Source organism: Lepidochelys kempii, chromosome 1, assembly GCF_965140265.1.
Source record: "Lepidochelys kempii isolate rLepKem1 chromosome 1, rLepKem1.hap2, whole genome shotgun sequence".
NCBI lineage: Eukaryota > Metazoa > Chordata > Testudines > Cheloniidae > Lepidochelys > Lepidochelys kempii.
Genome location: NC_133256.1, coordinates 318,621,446 through 318,646,648, shown reverse-complemented (window position 1 = coordinate 318,646,648; position 25,203 = coordinate 318,621,446). Strand labels below are relative to the sequence as shown.

The 25,203-nt window shown below is 38.6% G+C and overlaps 1 protein-coding gene and 1 long non-coding RNA gene across 18 annotated transcripts in view; one reads left to right on the top strand and one right to left on the bottom strand.

The window, feature by feature from the left end:
- The window catches only part of TAFA5 (TAFA chemokine like family member 5), a 592,535-nt gene that overhangs the window by 129,139 nt on the left and 438,193 nt on the right, over positions 1 to 25,203 (top strand). The window lies entirely within an intron of this gene.
- Positions 16,659 to 18,267, bottom strand: LOC140905296 (uncharacterized). The gene is made up of 3 exons (XR_012156812.1): positions 18,222 to 18,267; positions 17,481 to 17,748; positions 16,659 to 16,743 (listed from the first exon to the last, which is right to left on the bottom strand). It is a non-coding gene; the product is annotated as an uncharacterized lncRNA (long non-coding RNA).

Genomic DNA, 25,203 nt, shown 5'->3' with positions numbered 1-25,203 from the left:
TGGTCTGTTTTAAAAATAAATTTTTAATAAGTACATATCTGTACGCAATACTTGCAGAAAACTCTTTATACATAATTTTCTAATAATAGAGAAATAATATAGTTCTCTGTACTGTAACATGGACATTTTAATATAGCTCTTTAATTAAACTTTACCAGAGGAAAAAAATAAGATTTTCAAATGCCTTGAACAAACATTCAGTCACAGCAAGTTTTAGAAGCATTTTACATTTACACCTGACATTGTTACACGTAAGTGACATGGTAATGTGAAAAAATTACATTTTTTTCATATGCACACATTTATACAGGCCAGGTCATTGGGGGTAAACTACAAAATGTAGATCTGTCTGTAGCAACAGTAGTAAGCACAGTTTTCCATTTCTCATTTCCCGTTAGAAAAACCTCTGTAATGAATCTAGAGAAACATCCAAAATACCACATAATACAATTATTGACATTGTTTGCTCAACTAGAAATAATTTTCTGTGAAAGAAAATTCTTCACATATATATCTTTACAATACACATTTACTGTAAGTGCAGTATATTGCATCAAATATATCTTTGTTCTGATTTCAGTAAACAACATTTACATCATGTTGAATTCCACCAATACTGAAAGCATACTGTCTGAAGTACTGGAACTGTTATTTTAATGCAGTACATTTGCTTCAGTCACAAACTTAATTTTGTCCTTATAAAAACCTCAAAGGTATTTTAATATATTGGAAATGGTATATACATTCTAATTTCAGAAGTTGTGTTTTTAAAGGACTACAAACAGTCCTTTTAAAGTCAAGTGTGGTACAAACAGCATGCTGAATTTGAAACACCTTAGATACAGTATCAACAGTCAGCTAACTTTTGACTATTCCAGACTCACATTGCATTGAACAGGAGTACTAAAAACAATGACAGGTTTCAGAGTAGCAGCCGTGTTAGTCTGTATCCGCAAAAAGAAAAGGAGTACTTGTGGCACCTTGGAGACTAACAAATTTATTTGAGCATAAGCTTTTGTGGGCTATAGCCCACTTCATCGGATGCATAGAATGGAACACATAGTAAGACGATATATATATATATATATATATATATATATATATATATATATATATATATATATACACACATATACATACAGAGTGGACAGAGTTGGCATGGGACTTTGTTGCAAGGAAAGGTTCCTGGGTTAGTGTTTTTGGAAAAGAAGCCCTTGAGGAATTCCACCATGATTTCAACAATTTCCATCCCACCATCAACCTCAGCCTAGAACAATCCAGACAAGCGGTCCATCTCCTGGACACTACTGTGCTAATAAGTGATGGTCACATAAACGCCACCCTATACCGGAAACCTACTGACCGCTATACTTACCTACATGCCTCCTGCTTCCATCCAGGACACACCACACGATCCATTGTCTACAGCCAAGCTCTAAGATACAACCGCATTTGCTCCAACCCCTCAGACAGAGACAAACACCTACAAGATCTCTATCAAGCATTCTTAAAACTACAGTACTCACCTGCTGAAGTGAAGATTGACAGAGCCAGAAGAATACCGAGAAGTCACCTGCACATTCTTCTAGGACTGCCCCTGCTCACCAGAACTTTCTTCCCTTTGATCTCTTGAGGAGAGCACCAAGCCTTTCACCTTCGCCCAAAAAAGAAAATAACAGAACGCCACTAGCTGTCACCTTCAGCCCCCAACTAAAACCCCTCCAGTGCATCATCAAAGATCTACAACCTATCCTGAAAAAGATCCCTCACTCTCATAGATCTTGGGAGACAGACCAGTCCTCGCTTACAGATAGCCCCCAAGCTGAAGCAAATACTCTCCAGCAACCACACACCACACACAAAAACACTAACCCAATAACTTATCCTTGCAACAAAGCCCGCTGTCAACTCTGTCCACATATGTATTCAAGTGACACCATCATAGGACCTAATCACATTAGCCATCACATGCCATCAGGGGCTCGTTCACCTGCACATCTACCAATGTGATATATGCCATCATGTGCCAGCAATGCCCCTCTGCTATATACATTGGCCAAACTGGACAGTCTCTATGCAGAAGAATAAATGGACACAAATTTGACATCAGGAATCATAACATTCAAAAACCAGTAGGAGAACACTTCAACCTCTCTGGCCACTCAGTAACAGATTTAAAGGTGGCAATTTTGCAACAGAAAAGCTTCAAAAACAGACTCCAGTGAGAAACTGCTGAGCTTGAATTAATATGCAAACTAGATGCCATTAACTTGGGTTTGAATAGAGACTGGGAGTGGCTGCATCTATACACATATTGAATCTATTTCCCCATATTAAGTATCCTCACACCTTCTTGTCAACTGTCTAAATGGGCCATCTTAATTATCACTACAAGTTTTTTTTCTCCTGCTGATAATAGCTCATCTTAATTAATTAGCCTCTTACTATATCTTTTCGTGTTCTCTGTATGTATGTATGTATGCATATATCTATATCTCTATATATATCTTCTTACTATATGTTCCATTCTATGCATCCGATGAAGTGGGCTGTAGCCCATGAAAGCTTATGCTCAAATAAATTCGTTAGTCTCTCAGGTGCCACAAGTACTCCTGTTCTTTTTACTACAAATAAGTTTCTCTTGGTGAGTATATGGTGAGTGAAAACATTTTTCTTTCCTCGGAAAGGTGCAATTAAATTCAAGGAAAGCTGAGAAAAAGGAATGTAGGTAATCCGCCTGTCTAGTTGCAAAAGTAACATTGTTTAAAGAGCTGATTTTCCACAGAAGAACCTTCTTTCTTTAGAGATGAAAATAGAGAAGAGACAACAAATCAGAGAAAGGACACCTGCAATATTAAACATTGTAATTTTGCAATGTTTTGTACCTCTAATTATTTGACAACTATTTATCTAGCTGCTGCAGAACTGTTTTGCAAGCTTTTTTATTCTGAAATACACAACACTCATTTAGAAATGCACATACAGTTACATTCACAGTCACAAGTCCTTTGTATAAATAGAAGTAAATATAATTTACAGTGGTGTCTACATTCCAGTGGTCTGGCACCAGGTTATCATAAGGTCTCTCTTAATCTTTTCCATCTTATTGTCAAAAAAGTGGAAGTGGTAGTGGGGGAAATTGGCTTGGGTGTTGTTCGGTGTATTGAAAATTGTGTGAAAATTACAAGCTATCACTTCAAATTTCAGGGGGTCTCCTACTCTTGCTTGAAGGTTAGAGGCTCTGTAGGGAAGCATGAGATCTGGGTACAGCAGCAGTGAGTTGTGGCCTCTCTGTTTTAGGGAGCAGCCTGCTTTGTATTTCTCTGTTTTGGGGTTCTTGTAAGTTTATCATTCTGCATTCTAAGAAATAAAGTAGTATTCTATTGCAGCCTTCCAACAAGAGTTCTTCATGTTTGTATGCTGTGAACATAACAAATGGCGGATACCCTGATTCCTTTCTAATGAGGCGTTTACTGCAAAAGACCACAAAACAGATAAACCATTTGATTTAGAAACCACCCAAAGTGAAGAGCCAACTCCTCCCAAACCATTTCACATTGAGGACAATGTGGTTTAGTACAGGTTAACACCAGGGCCTTATCTGAGCACCTACAGTAAAAAGGGTTGGGGGGAATACTCATGTAAATCAGTGACTTGCCTCCTGGACATATGTGACTCTGGTTCTCTGGTCTTCATCTGGGACCTCATCAGGTGATAAAGCACACTATTACTATTCATCTTCAGTCATTGCTGATGCCTTCACAACAGATTTTGAAATGGCCTGCACACTATCCTACTAGATGTTCTGAACATTGTGTAGACTGAACCACTGGTGATATAGTGAATACAGTGCCAATTGTACTATACACTGTGTTACGGTGGAATATTTTTGGCCTATCCTAACTTGCATTGAAATTGTATGCCCCTAAAGATGGAGGCCATACAAGAACATAGACGGTTAGGTAGATACTCTATTCAAATTGAGTATACTGCATAGGAACTGCTGAAATGATGTTTTTCATGTGTGTTGTGCCATGCATGTGCATAAGGCAATAGATATTTTTCCAACAAGAAATTTTGTTTTGCATGACTTAATTATACTTCCTGTTTAGTGTCTTAAACTGACAGTAAATTCAGTAGGGTGGAAAGAAATTGTTTGTCTTTATTCATTTGCCATGATTTCTCATTAATGGTCTAAAACATTTGGCAACATCATCCATGATAATAACCCATGGGTGGATGTTGTTGTTTGTATTTTCATAGCACCTAGGAGCCCTAATCATGGACCAGGATCCCAGTAGGGTATTCTTTTTTATTTTATTCCTTGTGATCCATCATTCCACCAAGGTCCTCCACAAACTAAGGGAATGGGAGATGGTTGTGGTCAGAAGTGCCTTCAATATGCTAGCAAAATATTTTCCTGGTTGCTCTTTGCATAACAGCTGGAGGTGTTATCCCAAAAATTGATTTATGGGCATTCCTAAAATGACCTGCCTATTGCTCCCTTAAGTTGTCCTTTTTGAGGTATAAGTTTCTGAGGTTGTTAAGGAAGCACTAAATGAAACCGATATGACCTGATAAAATGATTGACACAGACAGTATTTTTTTTCCAAAACAAAATAATTTTTATTAATGTAACTAATTATCCATAGTACAGTAAAAATGAAAAGTAAAAATCAGACACAAATCCCTTACTGCAAGTTAAAGAGATCCAAACCACAATAGTGTTCAGTTTAAATGACTCTAAGCAATGCGCTTTGCTCCAGGTGGCCAACCTGTAAAGCACTGACAGCAATTCTTAACTTGCTTAACGTACTTTAAATTCTGCGTAGGTAAAATATGATTAAAACATACACATTTCAGGCATACACATCTCTACTGTACTATACAATACTACACGGTAAACTTATAGTTTAAAAACTGACATGCTCATGCTATCCATTGATTCAGGGAGTTTTTACAAATGTTGGGGCTTGCTGCTGCTACTGTAGCTTTTCATTCCCAGTCTGCTCTCTTTCTCTGTTTGTTGTTACAGTTGCAGCTCACTTCTGGCAGTTTCTCTTGCTCTTTCCTTTTGTTTCAATGTTTCAAATGTTGTGGCTGCTGTGGATATTACTTTGTCTGAAGCTGCTATAGCTGCTTTCTTCAGCAGCACTCTCTTCGGAATCTTTCCAGTAGCTTTTCTGTCCTCTTAGCCAGCCTTCCGATCTTTGCCCAGCAGTTCTTCCAGCAGCTCTTCTTTCTGGCTCCTGACTGACTTCTGCCTGCTGGCAGCTGACCTTTATACTGTCCTATTGGGACTTCCTTATATTCCTGTAAGCAATTACCTCATTCACACATGCTTTAGAACAAGTTGTAACCAGTATGGATGAGCTGTGGCCAACCAGCTAGTCAGCTAGCTGACCTTTCTCTCATCCTGTACTGCACATGCTCAGTAGCTGTGTACTGGTATCCATGTACATGCTCACTGCTGTTGTTTACCTCAGAGCCATGATTCCCTTCACTCTCCCTACAGCTCATGCTCCAGATTTGGACCCTTTCATGGCCATACCTTATTTTTATGTTATTTTCACTGTTGGGTTTGCTCAGCCCAGCGATTTCTCAGCTCTGGTCATGTGACCTATATCATCCATTGGCAAATGACCTGCAGCTTTCAGTTGGTGAAATGACTCCTGCTTATTCAAGAGAGAATCCAGAGACACAAAATGGCAGTTAAGAATTTCTTTGGTATCAGAGGTGCTTCTTGCAAACTACACTGAGGGGATTCAGTGAAATATTTGTCAGGTTGTAGTCTCCAGTGTTTGCACCGCTGGGACTAGTAGTCACTAATCCATACCGTGCAGATTAATCAGCATCCACTAGATTGTGCTCTTGTCTATAGGCAATGGTGATACAGGTACATCAGCAACATCCTCAGTGATAATGCACTTCAATTGTTAGGGCAAATATCTGTGAGCTCATTGGAAGTTGACATAACATTTCTTTACACCTCTAGTATCACCTTGAATTATTGGTATAATTGCTTTGGAAAGGCCTCGGATGGAGAACTCTAAATTTTGACTAGGTGCCGCCATGGTAGATATGCTGCTCAGCAAACCTTCTGCTATACTTCAGCAAGCTGTGTTCATTGACAGCTGCGATTACATGACATGGAGCCTATATCAGTCTGCAAGTGCAAAGAGTGAACAGTTGCACCTGGCACGTATACCTAACTAACGGTTCTTTCTTGAGTCAAAAGGGTCTTTGATCAGCATTGCCACTGAGATGAACTCAACAGCTGCCACATGCACCAAGGGTTCCTGAGATGAATCAAGCTCCATAAATGGCACTGGCAGATTAACTTCTAGTGATATTTCCAGCTTCAGTTTAGGGGTCATGACTTGATCTTGTTCACTGTGGAAGAAATATCTCCCAGATGGTTTCACCTGCAGAGGTGAAAATAATATATTAATACAAGAAACTGTACTCTAGGCATATTAGTAGACAGAGCATGCATTTCTCACATTTGTGACAAACTGCTTACTGTCCTGATTACTGAAGGTGAAAGTAATACATACTATCAGAGGTTTGTCTACTTTTTTCAGAATGGTTCCTTTGTGAGATGCAGCGCACAGAATAGTTTCCTTCATTTTTAGCCATGGCTTAGTTGGATGCTGTTCCTGTGCTCTTTCTTAGGAACCTATCTGTGTTGTTCAAACACCATTTTGTCACCTATCAATTAATTAGAAATTTCATGGTGCTAGGTTACTTTTAAAGATCTTTGGGAATGCTCTTAATTATGTGTTACTATTACAAATTTGATGTATGAATTTGATGTGCCTCCTTAGATCTCTATCTTTACCGTTATGGATCATTAGGGGATATGCCTTGTTTGGAATAGTTTCTCCACAGTCAAATAAATCTCTAGTCAATAATTCTCTCCTGACATTGTTCACAAACTCTCTGAAAGATATGAAAGAAACAAGGGCTCTATGGAGGTTATGAGTGAGTCTATGTGGGAACATAATCAAATTACGAATGAGCAGTTCAACTTGAAGGCTAGTTTCGAGAGTCATTTCTGGTAAACTTCACTATGCAGAGACTTTTTATTTGTGTTGACGCTAATGAAAATTTTCATTTGATTGGACATTGATGGTTAGTTTATATCAACTATGACCTTCGCAAGATGTCTCTTGCATTAGCCATCTAACTCCTACAATGATCAAGATTTCAACCAAGCAGTGCTACTCAGAATAGCAGCCTCAACACCACCAAATCCTCAATGTTCTGGAAGGAATTGGTATTTATTTGACTGTCAAGACTGAGATCTCTGCTTGCTTGGGCTCTATTTGACAGACCTGGATATAGAAATTCCCTTAGTTACTTGATACTGTGTTACCACATGAAGGGAAATAACTTCAAGTGCCAATACCTCTGTATATGAGCAGAGTTCCTTCATCATGGGGAATGGCTTCAGATGCCAATGACTCATTAACTTACTTGTTGACTCCCTCTGCTTGTCAGCTGATGTCAAACTTCAGCAAAGTGGAAATGTAAATCCCGTTAAGGTATATGGCATACACCAAATCAAGCAGCTCATTTTAATAATTAAAGTACAATTAATTGCCATTGGTACAATTGTTGTTGATTCCTCTCTGCCATATCAATAGATGGTCAGGAAAATAAAGATTGTCTGTAAAGTTTATCTCATTAATATACTGTTCTAAACAATAGGCTGGGGACAGGGATGTAGGGCAGGGAAGCAATTTCACAGGCACTGACATATAATACTCCACTTTCTCCTGGAGTGTTAGCATGGTATAACACTGTAGAAGGAATTTTGGAGGAAGATTGACATGTTTTGTCCACAGCAGTGGTTACTGGATGTGCCATGGGATGTCAGTACTATTAAAGCTCCTGAGTGATACAGGCTGCTGCTTTTTTACTTATAATTGAGATATGATTTGAAATGTTGGCTATGAACTTATTACCAGGCATGCACCCTACAATCAGAGGATACTTATTGGGTACATATATTTTGTGAAGCACAGTATTTTGCTAGTAGCATAGTTTCTCTTGCTGTCTGTTTTTGCAGATAACTTCAACACGGAAGAATTCTGCACCCACACACCACTAGCAACTAGGGAAGTTAGACTGGGTCTATTTTTCTATTCCTGCTGCTGAACATATATGGAGTGTTGCTATCTGTTTTGAACCATGAGCCAAGTTAGGAATAGTTGTCTTGCTTGCTTCATGTCTTTAGAAACCCTGGATGTAACCACCTTTGGGGGATACATTGTTATGCCTCATTATTTTTACTGCAGAGAAAATCATATGCAGCAAATCTTAGCTAGTTTTAGAAGTAGGATGATAGAATGTTGGTGGGAAAACAATTTTGGAAAATTATAGAAATTTGTCCCACTTATTTTTTAAAAAATGCAGAGAAGTCAGTAGATAGCTTTTCAGATACAGATTTTCTATTAATTAAATTGAGCATAGTTGACTTTTTTTTTGCACTTCCCTTAATTATAATAACTATACATACCACAACTGGCACTATGCTTTCCCAGAAAAATTTCCAATGATTCTCCCCACCCCCACTGCCTCTTCTTTCTTTGAAGTAATTTCATTTTTCATGCATTAGATGTCTTAAAGCATTTTCATCTTTAAAATTTTGAGATACAGGAGGGCATGAGGGTGTACTGTCAATGGTTTTCAGGTTTCCAACTAAGCTCAGTATTTTTCTGTCACTCAATGCATTTTAATTCATACTGACACTTTCTCATGCCTGTTATTTTTCAATGATATATATTAAACCAAACCAGTAGGTATACACAAAAACCAATGTATTTTATTGAAACAAGTGAAATTATGTTGAAACCTATATAATGTTCTTCAAAACAATTTGTTTAAATTTATATTAACAAATACAGCGTAAGTCCAATTAGTGCTTTTAATTTGTAATGACCAAAGGATATCAGTCACAAGCAAAATATTGTCTCTAAAACAAATAAGCATTTTCTAAAATTATTTTTGACCTATACTTGTTATCAAAAGTTTTATCAAAGGAGTAATCTGATTCTCAGATTAGGATTCAGATTGCATTCAATCTGACATTGATTCAAGAGCCTGTCCCTCAACTGTATTTGTGTATAATTTAGATCACTAATTTTAGACCAAAACTGACTGCTGTTCTGATTACACAAACCTGGTGTCGTCACATGGTTTATGACTATTAGTTATTGACATCACAAATGCAGATTCATGGAATTTATGTTAAATAAAGCTTTATGTTAAATTAGATGTCCATATACGTAATGATCAAAAGAGGCATACAGGTGGTTTTGAAATACTACAAAGATTAGAATTTTTATTAACTGGTCTTTTGGTTTCTCTAGTCTGTGTAATGATATACAAATAAGATTCTGGTAGTGAAACAATGATTTAAAAGCTGTCATGCATACACAGGAGTACTTTTTGCCATGATGGATTGATTTAAATCACCTTTTAATCATGATTTAAAAGAGCAAGCAAGGAAACCTTGATTTAAATAATTAATTTTTATTATATTTTGTATTTGTACTTTTTGGTGATTTTCCTTAAGAGAAGGTGATTCTCATTAGCTGGTAACCATGAAAAATGTATCTATTTGTAATTAAATATAGGCTTTACACTACATTTGGTAATTCTTTTTGCTAACCAGGATAATACACTGTATCTATACACATTTATTTAAGCAACTGTATATATTAATTTAAATTTATTCAGATTCTTAATTTTTACATTTTTGTTACATAGAAAATAACAAATGATGCATTTCTTATTTACTAGATGATGACTGATTTTTTTCTTGTGATTTGTGTCAAGTTTTATTTGGATGAAAGTTAAAATTCAGTTAAAATAGGCAAAACAGCACTTAATTCTTTTGTTATTAAATAAACCACCTTTAAGTGCTGGATATGTAAACGTTTTGATAAACTTTTTTTTCTATCAAAATATTCTTTCCATTTAAAACTGAATGATTTATTACACAAATGAAGTATTATCTGTGATTAATGAATTGAACTGATAGTTTTTGGTCACCATGTCCTTCAAGATTGTAGAACTAATATATCTTATTCTCTCACACCTAGTTTTTATTCATAGACTAGAAGAGGAAAACAAGCTTTCCTGCTTCTTCAGCTCTCAGTTGGTTTTTTACATGGTGGTGTATCTTCAGTGGAAACACATGGGGCTCATGGCAATATGATGCAAGCCCAGTTGCGTAGTAGATGGACAGTTGAGACAGTAGTTGGATCCACCACATCCTGCAATCATTGTGCTGCTCATAAATGAGAAGAATTCATGGTGACTGTGCCACTGGAGAAATTTTGTCAAAGAACCTGCTTAACAGAGCCTGTCACCATCCTCAAAGCCTCCTGTAACATGGTTTTAAATTAAGGTATCCAATATATGTACACATATATATATATTTTACATATGCACATATGTCCTTCTGGACTGAAAGCTGAAGAGCCAAGGACTCAGTATTACTTTCATTGCTACCTATGCACATGAGCATTTTCACTCTTTGTGCATCAGTTTCCTTCCACAATCAACTTATTTTAAATCACAGTAATCTTTGGCAAAACCAGCTTATTGTGGATTCACAATGGCTTTCTTTTCCTGACTGCTAAAAGATCAGATACTCAGTCTTATTGTCCTCTTCGTGCTGCTCTAGTGGTACCCCGGGACAAAAACCTAGCAAAAGGAGGTAGCTTGCACAAAGGAAACCTAGGTGACAAAGCTGGGGTGGCTGGCAATTTGCCACTAGCTCCTGGTCCACCAGATAGGTGTGTGGGGGTGGGAGCCTGGCCAGACCACACTGTACTCCAACAATCCGAGGCTAGCAGAATGGCCCCTAGCAGCGTTTACTGCTGTTGGAAACTGGATAGCCCTGAAGCTGCTCTGATTTGTGCTTGGGCTGAAGTGACTTTCAGCCACCAGAATTGGAGGGGAGGTGATGGAAAGCTACCCAACTTCACACCACTGTCCCCCCACAGGTGCACATTATGCTGCTCTGATACCTTGAAGATTTGTTCCAAAATAAACAAATATCCTTCAGGCTAGATTGCCATCAAAATTCTACAGTGGATTTGCAACCTTTTCCAAGGTAGCGTTGATGGGCTTTTTTCATCACATATCAGATTTCAGATGTCTGCAGTTTTCCTGAGCACAACTGGGTAAAATCAACCCTTTCTCTCCTATTGTTCCCTATAGAAGGCTAAAATTATCACCACAAGAGGGAGTTCTGATATTTCCAGTATATATATTTCCTTTGTAATATCAAAAGGGGGCAAATATAAGTTCTTTTTAGCTATTATTTTTCAGTTACATGAAATCTTTACATTTCACAAGGGTGCTGGTCAACATAAACATTCAATAAGACAAGTGGACAGTAACTTCTGGACCATTTTTAAAGGTCAGCCTAGAGTCTTACACATATTTAGCCTTGGCATTAAGCCTGGACTTTTCATCTTTCTCTTGTCAAGTGTGGGCCTGGCCAAGCTAAAAAAGCAGAGTAGATTTTGATTTAGTTTTGCTCCCTAGGTATCATTCCTGCATTTGCTTCTATTCCCTAGCACATTTAAGCCGAGGCACTGCAGTGCATCAGGCATTCTGCTGCAGACCTTCCTTTACAGTGCACATAGAGAGGAAATGTTCAAACACAGAGAAATTTAAAATTTTGAGTGAAAATGCTGAGCAACACGTACTGCCTATTTAAACAGTACCTTCTCTCTATAACATTAGTTTAATTAGCTGACTTGTGCAAAATAAGCTTGTTTTGCACGCAAAAACAAATTGTAAGAACTCTTTTAGTTTTTAGTTTAGCAATAGAACTGACAGCCTTTATGACTTACAGTTTCATGTACCAGCAACTTGAAGCACCTGAATACCCTCTAACAATTGTACTTTTGTAAAAGAAAATCTGTTTTCACTTCCATATAAACAGAAAATTTAATAATCATCATCAGTTGATCATCAGTATTTTCATTCCATTGTAAAGTACTACTTTATTACATGTCCATACATGCATAACCTGAATTTGAATAATTTTGCTTTTGCATCCTTAAATCTATTATGAATTTTAGATACTGAAAATGAACTCTCTGAGTTGTTTAATCAACTACTTAACTATTGGTCAAGGATTTAGAAATAGCTCTTTCCCATGGTTATAGCTAGACTTGCATCATTGTGGTGCTGAAAGGACAGCTTACAGCAGAACTAATATCAAACTAGTGTCTCCTAAGAATTTATTATTTTACTATAAAGTGTAATCACTTAAGTGCTTGAGATATTGAATTTATCATATTTTACCTATTTATCCTTGTATTCAAGTATTAAAAATAAATTAATAAGAAATCTTAAGTGATTACTTGCAATTTTTCTGATTAAATCTTGTGAAGCATATTACAACATCTGAGATCTTACAACAGTAGACTTCGTGGAGACAGTGAGTTTTTCTCTAAGGGATTCCTGCTTTGGTGTTTTAGTCCAGTGAGCAAATTAAAACACTAGAAAATCTCCTTCTTTCAGCTGCAGCATCAATTAATGGCTTGGCAGGTCACTGTCACTCAGTTTCCCTTCAAATCACTTATCTAGGGTCATCATATAAAATGATCTTATCCTGTCATGTCACTCAATGATGAGAAGTCCAAACTAACTAATCTTGAATAGGACAAAATAAGGTTAGCTGAATTACAGTGAGGCAATTAATACTTTGACATACTTTTCTCAAAATATTTAACTAGTGAGTAAGAATTTCAGCTTGTAGCCCTGGTATTTTAAAAAACCTTGAAAAAAGACTGTTCATATATTCATTTTTCATATCTTATACCCTTTATGTTCCCAAACATTAGTCCCCCAGTGCAGCAAAGCATTTAAACATGAGTTTTCAACTATAAGCACGTAAGCAGTATTGAGAGCAAGCATTTTCTTCAATGGGACTACTTTGCTTAAAGTTTAACAGATGATTTAAGTGCTTTGCTAGATTGGGGTCCTAATGCTTCAGAACAAAAAGGGTGTGGAAAAGTTTTTCTTTTACTATAACCTTATATGTTAACCTAACTAATGACAAGGTATGATATCTAGTACCTGGAGCAAGGGAGCTGAGAATTAGGACTCCTGAGTTCTATTACTAGTGCTCCCACTCACTTACTGTATAACTTTAGGTAACTCACTGAACCTTTTGGTGCCTCAGTTTAACATATATATTGAAAATGTTTAAAATATTATGTATGTACTGTACTTTTTGTGATGAAATTCAGACCTTAGATACATGGACACAACTCCAATACGAGCTGGCATAAGTGCATATCTGTGAGCAGAGTTCGACCTTGTAGGTTTATAAAGTGCTTTGAAGTCCCTGAATGAAAGTTGCAATACTATTAACTTTGCTTCTTATTAAGGTTTAATTATTGAAATGTCTATAATAGCTTGTTGTCTCTCATGTACCATAGTTATAACCTTCTAAGTTGAAGAGCTTAATTGCTTTCTCTTTCCAAATTTAAATTATACCGCAAGTTCATGTCTTAACCCTCCCCCCTTTGGCCCCCCCACACTATTGGGTTACTTATAGAAATGCACTAATTTGTGACCATTTTGTAGATTTATATATTTGTACTCTAATTTAAACTCTCAGTGGTGTGACATTAAAAGAATACATCTTGCTGAGCTAAACTTGCACTTATTTACTAATTACACTTTTTACTGTTTCTTTGAAATCTAAATGATTTAATGTAAATACAAAGTTCTCGTAACTAGATCAGGTTTCTAAAACTCCTGACACTTGAGCAATGTCTGAGGTTTTTTCCCCCGGAAGAAGGATTATTTGTTAAAGATCTCTGTGCTCTGAGGAATTGTTATCATTTCATCACATCTCTAGGTTCATTAAAATGTTGGCTCTGTTAAGGACTGAAAATGTGTCCATTACATATAAGCAATATTCAGGATCGTCTAATGCTTTCCAATTAATATATGTCAGCATGATGATAAATTTCAGTTTGAGCCAAATTCTGCTCTCTGAAATACAAAGATAAACCTATTGATTACAATTGAGTTCTCTCAGTTTAACTGAGAGCTTAGTTTGTCCTTCATTAAATTACACTATTATTCTTAATAAGTCATGAAGGACAAATAGCCAGCCTCTTGCTGTAAAGACGAAAGTCAGGAGGTACATCACAGTACATGCTAATAGGGCATTTTTCTGTAGAATTTAAAAATGTGTCAGCGGGAGAAAAATATCCTGATATCGGAAATCATTCAGAGCCCCAGTGAGACAAAAGCACATGTATGCATCCTCATCTTCTGTGTATGATGAACAACAAGCTCCTCGATTAGTGCCCCCATATTCAGTACGAGGTGTCCCCCATTTCAGGTGCCATTGTTTCAGTGACCTGTGGCCCTACAATTAGTGTTGCCACATTGTGCTATCACAAAGAGGCTCAGAACTGAATAGGTTAACAAAGATTTTTTCTCAGTCATTAAGTCAGCAGTCTGATCTTCAGCACAGCGGGCATTCACATTACACAAGGAGATGAGAGTGGGGATTCTTCATCTGGAGCCTATTTTTTTTTTTTTTTTGTTAAGAGAAGAAGAATAGAGGCGCGGTTAAGGCAGTGGACTGACACTCAGGGGTTTGGGTCTTGGCTGTTCCACAGACTTGCAGCGTGACTTTGGACAAGTCACTTAATATCTTTGTGTATTAGCTAGTAATACATCTCTACCACCCGGGTGTTGTGAGACTATATTCATTAATGTTTGTGACGTGCTCTTTTTTGTGATGGAGTCCATATAAGCACTTAGAAAGTAATGCAATCCATTTTTGTATTCATGTGCATCTCTTTAAGTAAACCTTTATTTCTGGAAGTTTTTCATAGCTGCTTGTGAATAAATCTCTTTTATAATGATAGAGTGAGGTTAAACTTCTTTTTGGAGTGCAGTTTGGCTTTAGTATTCAGAATAGGTGTAAACAGATATGAGTTCAAGTGCAATTTCAAAAGCAAAGGAAAATTAGTTCCACATTTCCAGCTTTGAATGGAGAAGACCTCCTGGGCCATCTAATTCAAAACATGGAAGAGAATTTACATCTGTATTTGTCTCCCCAATGTTAGATCTACCCTACTTTTAAACACTTCTCATTACATTGCCTCTGCTACCTCCTTAGGCAAATCATTCCATTGCCTAATTGCCTGCACAACTAAACAGTTTGTTCAAATGTCTCGCCTACATTTTTTTCCATTTTTAGTTTTATGCTGTGAGTTCTTGCGCTGTGGTTACAAACCCCTCTATTTTTCTGTCTCTTAACTTTGAATTATTTGTAAACCTTTATCATTGTCATAAGGACACAGCAGCTAGATATGGAAAAGATCTTTAAATTTGTCTCCCAGCAAGGGCAGGATACAGTCCCTTGACCAATGATGGGTCATGACACCAGAAAAGTGATAAGCAAACTTCTTACAAAATGATATACTCAAATACTTCTCTACTATATGTTTACATATAATCTATTTCATATTAGTTCTCATTTTGGAGTAAACATTCTATAAAATAAACATAAATATGGTATGTGTCATAGAATATCTTGAGATAAAAAGGGGTAGAGTAGGTGTGTTGGGGTAGGGATTGTGATGAAGAGGCAAACTGGTGGTTCGCTAATCTGTGTCAGCAACTCCTTTCAGGCCTCACAAACTCACTACACCTAACACATGGTTTTCATGGTGCTTATCCAAAAACTGTCTTGTAAGGTATCGAATGAAAGCCAGTGACACACTGGTCACTAATATTGTGAAATGAATATGTTAATGGAATTATTAATACTTACTGATATTATGCTTTAAAGGCTCTAACCAAATGTAGGGAGAAACAGGTTTTCTTCCAGACAGGAGGGAAGCTAGTTATCTCTGTTCCTTTAATGTAAATTAAGTATTCGGAAACCAACACAAAGGAAGCTGCATTTTCATGTGAGTCAACAGGAAAGGCCAGGACAATCTGAAATCAGCATGGGAAGACACCAGAGACGAAAGCCACAGGAGGTTCTCGTATCTCTGGGGTCAAAACACTGAGTTTTGGGAAAATAGAAGGAGAATGAAAAAGACATTTTGAAATCCATCACTGAGGAACACTCTTGGTGGAGGGGAGTGATTCATGAAAAATCTGGATCCTGATTTGACTGAAAATCAGCAAACTCTGCAAAAGGACTCTGAGGGTGAGAAACTGTGTTAGTCAAAGGATTGTAGCTTGCTAAAGTTATGTTTAGTCTCTTAGAAGTGTTATATTTTTGTTTCATTTGTAACCATATTATTACCTGCACTTTCTAGGGCATCTCACATTTACCTTTCCATGGGTTTAAGGCATAGCCCAGTTAATTTAGGCACCCCCACCTGTTCCCAATTCCTAGGGCTCCGGGCATAATCTTCTGTGGATTTGTGGGGCCTTTTACAAGTGAAAGAGCTTTATGCAGTAATATCCTTAACCATTGTTTATTAATGGTTACCAAAACAGAATACACACACAATGCTTGCCACTGCCAATAAGGCAGACAAACTTTTCCTGGTGACCAATCAGGATCAGGTCATCTGTGGCTCAAGCTTCTGCACGATATAGTTGGCAGGGTGTTGAGGTCTGGCAGCTCTGATCTTGGGCTGTGTCCTGGAGTCATGTTCCAAAGAACTTCCTTTTTGACCCCAGTTTATATAGTTAAACTTGAATCCTGTTTAGCTGTACCTTAACCAATTATTTTAAACGAAAGTATTACAAAACAGTATTTTTCACCAATCCAATTCCATTACAAACCAGTTCTTTAACCAATCATACCCCACCATCATAGTTGATTTAAATCTTGCAAAATTAGTTATGCGACAGACAGAAACAATCAAAGAATCAGAGAAAAACCATACAGATAAACAATAAAAAAGTAGGGATCATAAAGGCAAACCAATAGATTTCACAATCACAACTGCTGATAAGTGATTCTTTGCTATACAGAATGCTATCAAACAAAGTTTCCTTAAAACATCTTAAGATCTGTTTCTTTATCTGGTGATGGTGGGTACTATTAGGACAGGAGCGTCTCCTTAACAGCCCGATATTACGTTGTTTTGATTCAATTTAGATGGAATGTGAGGGTGTGATTCTCTGCTTCTTAGCTTATGGCTGCTGCTGCTTACTGCAGAAAAAGGCCTCAGACCGTACAATATCTACTTCTACTATCCTTACGCAGTATCACTTGAATCTTTCTTTGTTAATACACGTCTCTTTGTTTTATCATAAGTAGACCTTTGCTGTGGTGTGATATCCAGCAAAATGTGAATTTTTAGTTTAATCAAACAAGCTGGTGTGTACACTGCCTCTGTGGAGATAGTAAACTCGGTAATTTCTCCAAGTGCCCAGTGAGAGGCTCTGAACGCTACAGGGGAATGCTCTTCCACGGGGCTCAGGATCTGGGATGCACAAAGCCTTACCTGCAAGGTAAAGTGAGGACTGGCAGTGTCCTGAGAAGTTTGTCTGGGTTGACTAAAAGAATGGGGTAACTGGGAGCTGCCACTCGGTGTAACACCTCTCTCTCGCGTCAGGGAGGCTGCACAGTGACCTACAGTTTTGGGTTCCCTCAGAAAGCATCAAGGAGTCACAGATATTGGGAGCGGTGTGGTGCTTCTGCTGGGGCAGGGTTGCAAGGAGGTGGTGCTGCTTGGGGAGTTGGGAGGGGAATACTTAGCTGGAAGGAAAGAACTGGAAAAGAAAGAACAGTAAACTTATCCATCCTCTCTGCATTTATACATGGCTGAATGCACCAGCAAGCTCTGGTGCAGTTCAGTATTGAGCTGTGCATATGGGATCAGCACCTGCCAGCCCATCAGCTCCAATCACAAACAAAAGAGGAAGGTGTATTGTCTCCAAGGCCATTTTAGGGACAATGGGGACTCTGGAGGTTGCTGGTCACAGTCCCTCAGGACTAGCTGCTACAGAGCACCTTAGAAAGGTCCTTTCCTATGTACCAACCAATGGCAGCAGCTAAACTTTTGGAAGTAAGGGATTTGGAAGGGTGTGGAGGATGCCAGAAATTCCAGACAAAAACATTGCTGTGTGAGAAGGGCTTTGAATCGTTGGAAAGCTGGGGAAATAAGGGAGGCTGAGGTGGCACGCAGAATGAAAGCTGGTAAATTCTGTCGTCCCAGCCAAATAAACAGAAGGCAGTTACTGACCTTACTGTACCCAAACAGCCCATAGTCTTTTCGCTGCTGTCAGCCACCTGCAGAAGGGAGAAGATGGAAGAGGTGATTTGAACAGGGTAGGTATGCTGGCTCAGGCAGTTCCAATGGATGGTTGTGCTAGCTCAGAGGCTACGTCGTTGAATTCACAGGAGTAATACTAGGATAAATTTGGCCCTTTACCATCTGCAACCCAAAATGGTATTTGTGTTTTGTTTGTTTGCGGATGTACATATTAGAATCATATAATTGTAGGCCAGTAAGGGACCTCGAGAAGTCATCTAGTCCAGTCCCCTGCACTCATGGCAGGACTAAGTATTATCTAGACCAACCATGACAGGTGTTTGTCTAACCTGCTCTTAAAAATCTCCAATGATGGAGATTTCACAACCTCCCTAGGGAATTTATTCCAGTGCTTAACCACCCTAACAGTTAAGAAGTTTTTCCTAATGTCCAACCTAAACCATCCTTGCTGCAATTTAAGCCTGTTTCTTCTTGTCCTATCCTCAAACGTTAAGGAGAACAATTTTTCTTTCCCCTCTTTGTAACCACCTTTTATGTACTTGAAAATTGTAATCATGTCCCTTCTGTCTTCTCTTTTCTAGACTAAACTAACCCAGTTTTTCAATATTCCCTCATAGCACATGTTTTCTAGACCTTTAATCATTTTTGTTGCTCTTCTCTGGATTTTCTCTGATTTGTGCACATCTTTCCTGAAATGTGGTGCCCAGAACTGGACAATATAGTCCAGCTGAGACCTAATCAGCATGGAATAGAGCAGAATTATTTCTCGTGTCTTGCTTACAACAATCCTGTGAATACATCCCATAATGACGTTTGATTTTTTTGCAACAGTGTTGTTCTGTTGAGTCATATTTAGCTTGTGATGCACTATGACCCCCAAATCCCTTTCTGCAGTACTCCTTCCTAGGCAGTCATTGCCCATTTCGTATGTGTACAAGTGATTGTGCCTTCCTAAGCGGAATACTTTGCATTTGTCCTTATTGAATTTCATCCTGTTAACTTCAAACCATTTCTCCAGTTTGTCCAAGTCATTTTGAATTTTAATCCTATCCTCCAAAGCACTTGCAACCCCTCCCATCTTGGTATCATCCACAAACTTTATAAGTTACTCTTTATGCCATTATCTAACTCATTGATGAAGATATCTTGAATTAGATGGCCCAGGAAGTCTTCTCCATTCAAATCTGTAAATGTGGAACTAATTTTCCTTTGCTTTTGAAATTGCACTTGAACTCATATCTGTTTACACCTATTCTGAATACTAAAGCCAAACTGCACTCCAAAAGGAAGTTTAACCTCACTCTATCATTATAAAAGAGATTTATTCACAAGCAGCTATGAAAAACTTCCAGAAATAAAGGTTTACTTAGAGAGATGCACATGAATACAAAAATGGATTGCATTACTTTCTAAGTGCTTATATGGACTCCATCACAAAAAAGAGCACGTCACAAACATTAATGAATATAGTCTCACAACACCCGGGTGGTAGAGATGTATTACTAGCTAATACATAAAAGATCATTTGAATCTTAAATTAATTGTGTAGGAAACACAATTAACAATAATTATCTATTCACTAATAAACGTTTACTCTAAAACAGTAATTTTAAAAAAATAAAACTCACAAAATCTGTGCTTCTGCCAACTTTCTAGGTAATCATTTTCTCTTTTTACTATGTAATAATTTAATCCTGTAAAAAAAAAAAAGATTTTTTTTTCCCAAGGAATGTATTTCATGGCAAAATAACAGCAAACTACACAAAAACATTCAAACCAACAATAGTGTATCTTCCCTGGTTATTTTTATCTTCTTCAAAGGTGGTAGATATTTCACATTTTGTGGCAGGGTAATCCTCTTTGATAACATTGTATTCGTTCACAGAAATAGATAATGATATAAACCAAAGATTAATGTAGTTTGAACAAGCAGTTTACCAGAGAGCACCTGTCTATAAAATTCAGCTCAGATAATCAGCCAGTCAGGAGAGAGAACCACCACAAAGAAATGCAAATGTAAACTTCTGTTTCTAAAGTTTTGAGCATAAATTTCATCTGCAAAGGGAAAAAGTTAATCCCACTCAGAATTTTACATATATATTATTATTTTGGTGGCTGCTGTATCAAATTCAGATGACTTCTTGGTGCCATCTTTATGTGAGAAGCAGCAGAGAAAATACATCCGATATTTACCAAAAGAAGAGAACAATTTCCTTATGGCAAAGTACATTGCAATAACTTTCCATAGTAGGAGGGTCAAGGGCTCAAATACTAATCTCATCCTCTTACTCTGATAGGAAAACATTATCAATAAGCACCTAGTTCCTATGGTTTCAGTTTGATGCCAGTCATACATTCTTACATCAACAAACAAAACAACAAAACTTTAGCTTCTCCCTTGCTAATCTCCTGACTAACCTTAACTCTCAGGCAATAGTCTTCGATGTCCAATTAATCATAGCCATGCCAATACTATCTAATATTTCAATTTACTACCTGACATACGCACCCACTCCAGTAACTTTTCTGTATTCTTGAAAGATAAAATCAGAGCAAAAGAAAAGTGAAATCCCAGATAAATGTCAGATTGAAAGATCTAATAGTAAGGGAAGTGTGTGTGTGTGTGTGTGTGTGTGTTTGGAGGGTGAGAGTGAGAAAGAAAGAGAGAGAAACAACTTTTTTGCATGATGTCTAAGGGAAAAAATAGAACAATCTAAAAGGTGGTTGATATTTAAAATCTTGGTAATTAAATTTTAATATTTAAAATATTTCCTTTCTTCATCTGGAACAGAAAATTGATCTTGGTTAGATGATTTTTGGCATACCCTCTTCTCTAAATGCTAGGAGTAACTTGCCATTACTGATAGCAGTTTAATTGCTGTTTTCTCTTTTTTAAAGAATTCCTTGGTGTTCTATTAATATTTAGTGAAATGATATTTTCCTCTCATTGTTTCCTCATGGTAACAAACCAAAGTTGTTGATGGAGCTCACTTTTCCTGGCACTACAGATTTAGTTTTTACTTAATACAGGTTAAATATTAATAGAAAGGCAATAACTAGACCAGGGGTCGGCAACCTTTCAGAAGTGATGTGCTGAGTCTTCATTTATTCACTTTAATTTAAGGTTTTGCGTGCCAGTAAAACATTTTAACGTTTTTTAGAAGGTCTCTCTCTATAAGTCTATATATTATATAACTTAACTATTGTTGTATGTAAAGTAAACAAGGTTTTCAAAATGTTTAAGAAGCTTCATTTAAAATTAAATTAAAATGCTGATCTTACGCCACCGGCCCGCTCAGCCCGCTGCCAGCCTGGGGTTCCATTCACCTAGGCCGGCAGCAGGCTGAGCAGGGCCTGTGGCCAGGACCCTGGATGGCAAGAGGCCGGCAGCCAGAACACCAGACTGGCAGTGGCTGAGCGGGGCCAGCGGCTGGGACACCAAACCGGCAGTGGGCTGAACAGCTCAGCCCACTGCCACTCAGCCTGCTGCTGGTCTGGGGTTCCATCCGCGGGCTCCTGCCACCAGGGTCCCGGCTGCCGGCCCCTCTCAGACCGCTGCCGGTCTGGGATTCCAGCCCTGCCCACATAAAGTGGGTACCTACCTTCTCCCTGGTTCTAGCCTATTCTCTTCCTCTCTCTCTGCACTGAGCTGAGGGTGGGAGTGCACTGAGCACAGGGCTGGGGATGAAGGAGCAGGCTGGGGGTTGGGGTGTAGGGTCTGGCCAGGAGCTAGAATGAAGGATTGGGGCAGGAGGTTGGGTGTAGAGTGCTTACCTGGGCAGCTGCCATTTGGTGCGAGGGTGCAGGTGGGAATGTTGGGGTATGTGTGCAGGAGCTCCTGTTTGGTGCTCATGGTCGGGGTGGGAATGTGAGGAGTGCAAGAGTCAGAGCATGGGGTGTGAGGGGGCTGGGTATGTGTGGGGGGTGCAGGAGCCACGGCAGGGGGCGTGGGGGTGTGAGGAGGGTGCAGGAGTCAGGGCAGAGGGCTGGGTGTGTGTGAGGGGGGTGCAGGGGTCAGGCAGGGAGCTGGGGTGTGTGTGGGGGGGGTGAAGGGGAGAGGGTTGGGGGCATGTGAGGGGGTGTAAGGGTCAGGGCAGAGGGCTGGGGGACCCAGCCCCCTCCCCAGAGCGGCTCACAGCAGGGGGCTAGAGGGGATATGCCCTGATTTCACCCCCCCTTCCCCAAGACCTCATCCCCACCTCTTCTCCGCCTCCTCCCCAGAGCAGCCAGCGTGCTGTGGCTCAGCTTCTCCCCCTCCCTCCCTCCCAAGGGCCATCAGCTGATCGGTGGCAGGGAGGGAGAGGAGGAGGGGCAGGAACCCAGCACGCTGGGGGAAGAAGCAGGGGAGGGAGGACGTTGCCTGCCCTGCAGCAGCAGCCACCAGGACCAAGCTTCTTCACCCTTCCCCCACGTGGGGGGCGGAGAAGAGCGGGCCGAGGCGGGCAGGATTTTTAATGGCACGCTGCTGCCTGCCGGGGTCCCCGCCGCCAGCCCCGGTCAGCCTGCTGCTGGCCTGGGTTGGGCAGTGGGCTGAGCGGGGTGGGCCGCTGGGATCTGACAGGCAGCAGCGTGCCATTAAAAATTGGCTCGCGTGCCGTCTTTGGCACGCGTGCCATAGGTTGCCGACCCCTGAACTAGACAGTTAATTTGTACTGTCTGTTGACCTTTTGAGACAGATGTGAATAGTTAGTCCCTTTCTGAAAAGAAAGCGAGAGCCTTCTCCTAGTTTCAGTTGTACTAGGTATAAATGTGAGTGTGTATTTTATTAAATTAAAGTGATCACAAAAACACCCTTAAAAATCAGAAAGAGTTTATACACACTATTCCCAGCCTCTTGCAACACACACACACGGATTATATAAGAAAAGACTGTTCAAATCTTATTTCTAAATGTTCAGATATGTAGGTTGTTAGATTCCTAATATTATTTGAACATAATTTATTTTGTTTCATTTCCTTTTGCACTTTCAGAAGTGATTTCAATTGAATCATTTATAGATCTTCCATTCAGATTGTAACAGCTATTTTTGAATGGATAAATCTCAATGGTTTGTATATGAGATATTGCCTGAGGTGTTTCCAAGATGCTTTTGAGGTGGGTAAGGAATACATTGAGCCTTGACACATCCTCAAAGCACTATGGCTTGGATTTAAAATATACAGTTTAAAAATCTCTCGATAACCCCATTATCTATGGATCATTCAGACAATCATTCAGGCTATAACTTGGCGCTCTAAAGGAATCTTAATCAACACATTATTTAGGCTGAAACCCACATGAAATATTTACATAAAAATATGGTATACTTGCAAAAATAAAATTAATAACTAATCCACATGCTGCAATGGATGCATGAAAACTATGATGTATTATTTGAATACTTTAATATTTATTTCTTTTGTATAAAGCCATTAAAATATAATATTACTGTTACTGGGAAATATGAAAATCATTTTGCAATGGCTCATAAAACTGCAATGCTAACAGTCTCTGTGGGGCATTCTGTGTCTGTCCCTGCATGGGTATACAAGTGATGTGAAGAAGACCCAAGAAGCTTCCTCTCCTTTGCTCAGAGGCCAGCCAAAATCTCTGCTGTTGAGTACAAAAGTCCAGAGAGTCTAGGTTAGATAACATGATACTAGACTTCCAAAAAGGGTGGAATAAAAGTGGGGCCATGATTCTGCCTCCTGACTTCTGCCCTGTTTAGAGTTGAGCAATCCCAGCATGTTGCACCTTGTTAAGGGTTTTCTTAGCCTTTATTTTGGGATATGCTTTCTCACCAATAATCTGACTCAGTGAACCAGAGTGCCTTGTAGAACTTTCACTGGTGTTGATTCCTTCCTGCTCATCAATGCAGGCTGTGGCTTAATAAACACAATATTGCTTTAACTGTGGTGGGTATTACCATTTCAGTAACTGGTATTTCTTGTTGCTGTTGTTGTTTCTTAAATGTTGGTAACTTGGATGCTTCATTTCTTGTTGTAATTAAAGTTTGCTATTTAAAATAGTGTACGCATGCATAAAAAATGCTCCTGTTAGAACTGTAAAATCCAAAACTAAATGTAAGAGGACGATGGATCTTCATTAACTCTAGTGATTTATCTTTCACTATGCTAGTACTGTGATACATACAAAAACTGACTGTATGGGGAAAAGGGGTGGTTGGGAAAGGGAAAAGTGTGTGTGTGTAGTGATGCTAACCTCCAAATTCTGACATTACCCCCACTACAAATATACATGTATGGGCCTTCATTTAATTAATTCCTCATAGCACCAAGTCCCAAATTGAACCCCAGATTATTTTATGACAGGTTTCAGCCATGTTAGTCTATATCCGCAAAAAGAACAGGAGTACTTGTGGCACCTTAGAGACTAATAAATTTATTAGAGCATAAGCTTTCGTGGGCTACAGCCCACTTCATCGGATGCATAGAATGGAACATATAGTAAGAAGATATATACATACAGAGAAGGTGGAAGTTGCCATACAAACTGTAAGAGGCTAATTAATTAAGATGATTAATTAGCCTCTTCCAGTTTGTATGGCAACTTCCACCTTCCCTGTATGTATATAGATATCTTCTTACTATATGTTCCATTCTATGCATCCGATGAAGTGAGCTGTAGCGCACGAAAGCTTATGCTCTAATAAATTTGTTAGTCTCTAAGGTGCCACAAGTACTCCTGTTCTTTTTGCAGATTATTTTATAGTAATCTATTTTATCCTGCTTGACAAAAGAAGTCTCATACTACTTGGTAATATTTAGCCAGTGAGACTGGATTAATGCTTTACTTTTTTAATATCCCAAAGATAGATTACATTTTACAAGCCATTCATGTATAATATAATGTTTTATATTATGGAATTACAAATAAATTTGCATTTTAAAATGAGATACTTGAAAACCACTCCCTCCTTTTCTTATTTAAGATTGTGGAATAGAATGAACC